At 35.8% G+C, this 5,621-nt stretch overlaps 1 long non-coding RNA gene and 1 other non-coding gene across 2 annotated transcripts; both read right to left on the bottom strand.

Moving 5' to 3' along the window:
• Positions 1–554: 554 nt before the first annotated feature.
• On the bottom strand, positions 555–3,343 carry LOC141646085 (uncharacterized). Its single transcript, XR_012545330.1, has 5 exons — positions 3,142–3,343; positions 2,655–2,717; positions 2,405–2,452; positions 1,627–1,689; positions 555–1,287 (listed from the first exon to the last, which is right to left on the bottom strand). It is a non-coding gene; the product is annotated as an uncharacterized LOC141646085 (long non-coding RNA).
• Positions 3,344–5,236: 1,893 nt separating this feature from the next.
• On the bottom strand, positions 5,237–5,343 carry LOC141650609 (small nucleolar RNA R71). The gene has a single exon (XR_012546632.1). It is a non-coding gene; the product is annotated as a small nucleolar RNA R71 (small nucleolar RNA).
• Positions 5,344–5,621: the final 278 nt, after the last annotated feature.

Genomic DNA, 5,621 nt, shown 5'->3' on the forward strand with positions numbered 1-5,621 from the left:
AAGGATGCACATCTTTTTCTAGAGACCGGAGTCTTTCCAAAAAGACCGGCGTTTCCTTAAGTAGAGACTTAATCGTCATTTAAGCCCTTAGTTAACCCTAATTCACACACCTAATCCCCGCTATAAATACCCCATTAGTCTAATTAGAAGATATGTTCTTCTTAGCAATCTTTAGTGTAGTTAATATCAATCAAATCTCTCTTTAATCTTGTAATCAACATTTAATCAAGTTTTAATACAAGTTTTATTTCCTTAATCCATTACTACAAAAAAAGGCTTAGAGAACTGTTGAAATGCGCTTTAGAGAACGCCTTAGAGGCGTTCTCCAACTCACCGTTCTCTAAAGCTTAGAGAACTCTTAGAAGAGGCGTTTTCTATTCATAATCATAGAGAACGGTTAAAATAGGCTTTAGAGAACACCTGATAAGCGTTCTATTTTCCTAGGAAAAGAGAACGGTTGGGTAAGCAACAGTTCTCTATCCCTCTTGGTTTTTTAAAAAAAAATATTGAAGATATTTGGATAAAATTAATATATTTAATTATTCTCATTAAAATCAAGTACCGATACCAATACACTTGTTTCACAACCAGCGCTCAAACAGCCAGCAAATTTGACTAAGTCCTTTTACATAACTTCAAAATATAGCACTACATGCACACATAATCTCATCTTTAATTCATGTTGTAACTTCAACCGCACATCTTGCAGCAACGTCAATTGATCCACTTGGAAGAAAGGAATAAAAGGATGAAATGTGTCAAGTGATAACCTGTCACTAATAACAAGAACAACCATACGTAAGATATGAGTAGTAGAAAGGAGAATTACAAGAGGTGGTGAGTACGATAAAGATGTAAGTATAAAAAGTTCTAAAAGGTAAAAAACTGGAGAATAGACTAGCAGGTCCAACTCAGCAATACTCACATGAAGCCAAACACGGGGAAAAAATTTCAAGCAAAGCTCTCAACGTTTATAATTAGTCTTAATAGATCAACACCAAGTAGCAAGACTAGCACTGAATTAGTAGAGTATAGAAACGGCATAATGTAAAAACAGACCTTAAGAGAACATCGCTGTGTATCCAGTTCCTCTCCACAAGGGTATAACGAATTATTGACTGCAGGAAATGTAAAGAAAATAAGGCGGAAATTGCAACTCGTAGAAAGTAGTCAGCTTGAATTCTTGAAAAACAGTATAAGAAAATACCAATCAGCTGCTCTTTGCTCAAATAACCGATATAACTTCGCTTTCATGGTGGCACCAATATGACCTCTTCCCAAGTGATACTGATAATCAAGAAAAACCTTGTTAGGTTCTAATCACAACATGAACTCGGGGCAAGGAAGGAATCTGATTCTCAGTAGGATTGAAGGAAGTAGAAAAATAGAATTATAAATGAATATGCCTATTATAATGCCCCACACACAAGGAATAATTGTTATAACTTGGTTCACATTCAGGCAAGTCTTAGGAATAGACAACATAGTGACATACAAATTTTTACTTCTTTAATCTCAGTGATATCAAAGATGAAAGATGTTACCGCACAGAAGAGTTGAATAAAGAGAATGACCAAAATCAAAAGCATTCACCCAGATGAGTGACTGAGAACAATATAAAACAACCTTGGGGTAAGCTACATGCCTCAATTATACCAATGTATAAATCCCGATAAGATCACAGTCAATCTGAAAAAAAAAGGCAATCAATAATCACAAGGAGAAGGTTGAGTACATTGGATCTCATCGCCTCATGAAGACTAGGTTACCATAAGAGATCCTAGAGAAATCGAACATTCAAGGAAACATTAATTTAAAAGTCAAAGTGGAACAACAATGAGCACATTGCAGGCTCGAATCACCTACGGGCTACCCCTTGTATTCTACTGAGCTTACGATTCAACTTACAAACACAAAAAAAAAAAAAAACAGAGAGAAACAAAAAAGGAGAAATGTAAATTCCTCACATATCTCTTCGAACACAAAGATAAAATGAGGATAATTCTTAACAAACTTACACCATCGTCCAGGTGAGATTCAAATAATACAATTAGATCACTAAATTCATTATTAAACACCCAGTTAACAAGAGAGAAATACTAATGAAAAGAGAAAAGTTTGAATTTAGGAGACATACATCATCTCATGCAGAAGTAAGTTCTCCAGGGGACTTGGTCATAGCCCTCTGAAACTCCATGATCGAGTTACAGCCAAGTGACTACAATATATGGCTTAGAGAACATTATGCTTAATCAATGAAAAATGTAAAACATAATAACTAGGCTTATGTACAGACATCCAGGGACTATACTTCTTCAGTTATTCTATTACATCAACAAGAACAACCAAAACCAGAAGATAACATTCTATTACATCAAAATAACAAACAAATTTAGGGTTATACCTCTTCTCCTTTTTGTTATAAGCCCAGTTCTCCTAATATTTCAGCACACTGATGCATAAAATTCCAAAGCATTGCCTCCGTTAAATACCTTGCTCGTGCAAATACTCAACCTCATTTAAGACCGTCTTAAACTTATCCTACTGATTTTCACCTACATGATTTGTGTTACACATTTACCCTTCATAAGCAACATTTAATTAACAACATTAAAAAGTAAAAATAAAACTTATTTGCAAATTGAGTTACTGACAGCAATGTATTTGGAATGAAGGTTTCTCCAAACAACTTCATCTTCTTCTTCTCGTCCTCTTTCCTGATTATTAGCATTAACATTATTTCGATTAGAATCAGCGGAAATTCCAGGTTTTGAATCGTTTTACTCAAATGAACGAACATCAAAGCACAAGTTTTAGTTTCCGCCTTTATCAAAATCGACCTGATTTCAATGTTTTGTTCAAAATCTAAGTTTAGAACACTAAAATTAACAGTTTGGAACATCTTAAGCACTTAATTAAACAATAGATCATCAAAACATCGATTATATACAAAATCCCCAATTCAATTAGAAACCCTAATTTACAAACAATTAACTCTACTCGAAATTTTTGTGTAAAAGTTAGCCTAAAATTAAGTAACAATCTAAGTCAACAAACAGTAATTAATTTTGAAAAAGATAAATCACATTCAAAAGCAAGTAATAATTTCACTATTCTAAGAGAGGAAAAATGTGAACTTACGGATGGCGGTGTAAACTTGTTTACTGATGTGTGAGCCTTATTGGGCGGTGATGGCGGTCGGTGGTGGTGGTGGGGGTGGCGGTTGGCGGTGGACTGATGCGATTGAATTTGATAAAGGGGAATTGAATAAAGGGAGAAGGAAGGAGAAAGGAGGAATGGTACGAGGGGAATTAGAAAGACGTGTTTGAAGATAATGTGGCCTATGGGGACACGGGATTTCTGGGTTTTACATTTTCTTTTTTTAATTTATTATTTTAATATTTTAATGATAAGTTTAGATAACTGTGAATATAAGGAGCGTTCTCTATTCTTTGTCTCACATAACGCTTAGTTTAGAAAAGTGTTCTCTTTACTGCTAGAGAACGGTTATTTAACTTAACCGTTCTCTATTATGTGTTACTTATTCTTATTTTTGTAGTAGTGATCTCTCTCTTGTTCATCCTTTATTTTGGGTAATTGAAGATTATTTGGGTTATTATTGGGAGATTGACAACCTCTCAATCAAGCATCAAGTACTTCTTTTATTCTTTGCTTTATTTGGAATCATTAGTAGGTATAATTCTCTTAATCCCTTTTTAATTATTGTTAATTACTTTCATTTATTCATCATGTTTCACTTTGTTGGTATGATTGACAACCTTGCTAGCATGTTCAACATGATAATGAGTGAGTAGTTTCCTTAGCTAGGGTTAATGGGTAATTAGGGGATACCAACATGGGGAATGATTCATGCTTAAATTAATATGCTTTCATAGTTTATTTGCTTGCTTGTTATGATCTCAACTCATGCACATGTTATGTTTGATGAAATGCGAGCCTATGAATCCTTGCATTTTTTACCCATCACCTATCTTTTTAATGAGACTTGTAAGACATAAACCAACTCGAGTCTCATTAGACCATGCATGTTGTTGAGTAGGGAAGATTAAGTCGACTTGTAGGTGTTGTACAATCTAATCGATTCGGCTCCGGGACCCAAACTTTCCTAGGATTGTAAGATATAAACCAACTCAATCCATCACAACAATAATTGCTTGCTTATAACTTGAGAATATGTTTGTATGATCAATTCCCATGAATCCCCTATGACCCCATGACACCCTAGTGCTTTTTATCAATTGTTTACATCCCTTTTAATTCATCTTGCTTATTTACTTTCATTGCTATTTAGTTTAGTGACCTTCTACATCAAACCCCAATTGTGACACCCCTAAGACACCGCTAGTTACAATAGAAATCTCATCTCAATTCCCGTCCCTTGGGATCCGACCTTTACTTGCCTCTTTACTAATTGTAGAGTTGTTTGTGAAGTTATAAATTGTGTTTTGGTCTAGGTGCTCCTAACGACAAGTTACCGAAAGATTAAGTAATCACGACCAAAAATGGCGCCGTAGCCGGGGACGGTGTTAACTTGATTTAGATTTTCTTATATTGTTATTAGTTGTGTCTTTCTTTGCCTTGGGGAAGTAAAACTCCTCAAGGTTTGTTCTAATTATTTTCGAGTTGTTTGATATTTTGCATGTCTAGATGGTCACAAGGTGACTTGTTACCTTTTGATCACGAAATTGAAAGAACTTTGACAACCAATAGAAGACTTGCTAGGAGAACTTTGAGAGGTATTGGTGAGGTTGTAGATATTCAACCAACTATTGAGTTCATCAACCCTTTTGCAAGAGAAGGTGAGGAGAACCCAACACAAAATCCAACACAAAATCAACCCACAATGCCTAAGTTTTCATCACATTCCGTACCCACCGAGGAGAACCTACCCAATGATACTCCCACATCACAACACCTAACCGGAAATTTTATTGCCAAATCCGCATTTATCCAATTAGTCGAAAGAAGCCAATTTGGGGGGATGCCTAGTGAAGACCCTCACTCTCATATGGAAACCTTTTGCGACTATTGTGATGTGATTTCTCAAACCGGTGTAACTCAAGACCAAATTCGATGGGTCTTATTTCCTTTTTCTCTAATTGGCACCGCGAAACAATGGTTGAAAGGCCTTGATAAGGCTACTCTCGGAATTGATTCTTGGAAGAAGTTGGCTCTAGCTTTCTACAAAAAGTTCTATTCACCGGAAAAGACTAACATGCTAAGAGGTCAAATTACGGGTTTTAAGCAAAGGGATGAAGAATCTTTGTATGAAGCTTGGGAGCGGTTCAAAGGAATTTGTCGCGCATGTCCTCACCATGGACTTAGCGAGTGGTTCTTGGTACAACAATTTTGGAACGGTCTTTATGAAGATTCAAGGAACATTCTCAACATGGGATCAAATGGAATGTTCACCGAAGTTGATGACAATCAAACTTGGAATAAAATTGAGGAAATGGCGGTCCATAACTCACAATATAGTAGACCTCGCAAGGCTACTAGAGGAGGAAAGCATAAAGTTGACACCATTACTCAATTGGGTGCTCAACTTAGTGCTCACATTGATACCATCAATTGTGGAACTTTGGAACATGACCAAAGTG

This window comes from Silene latifolia, chromosome 3 (genome assembly GCF_048544455.1).
Source record: "Silene latifolia isolate original U9 population chromosome 3, ASM4854445v1, whole genome shotgun sequence".
NCBI lineage: Eukaryota > Viridiplantae > Streptophyta > Magnoliopsida > Caryophyllales > Caryophyllaceae > Silene > Silene latifolia.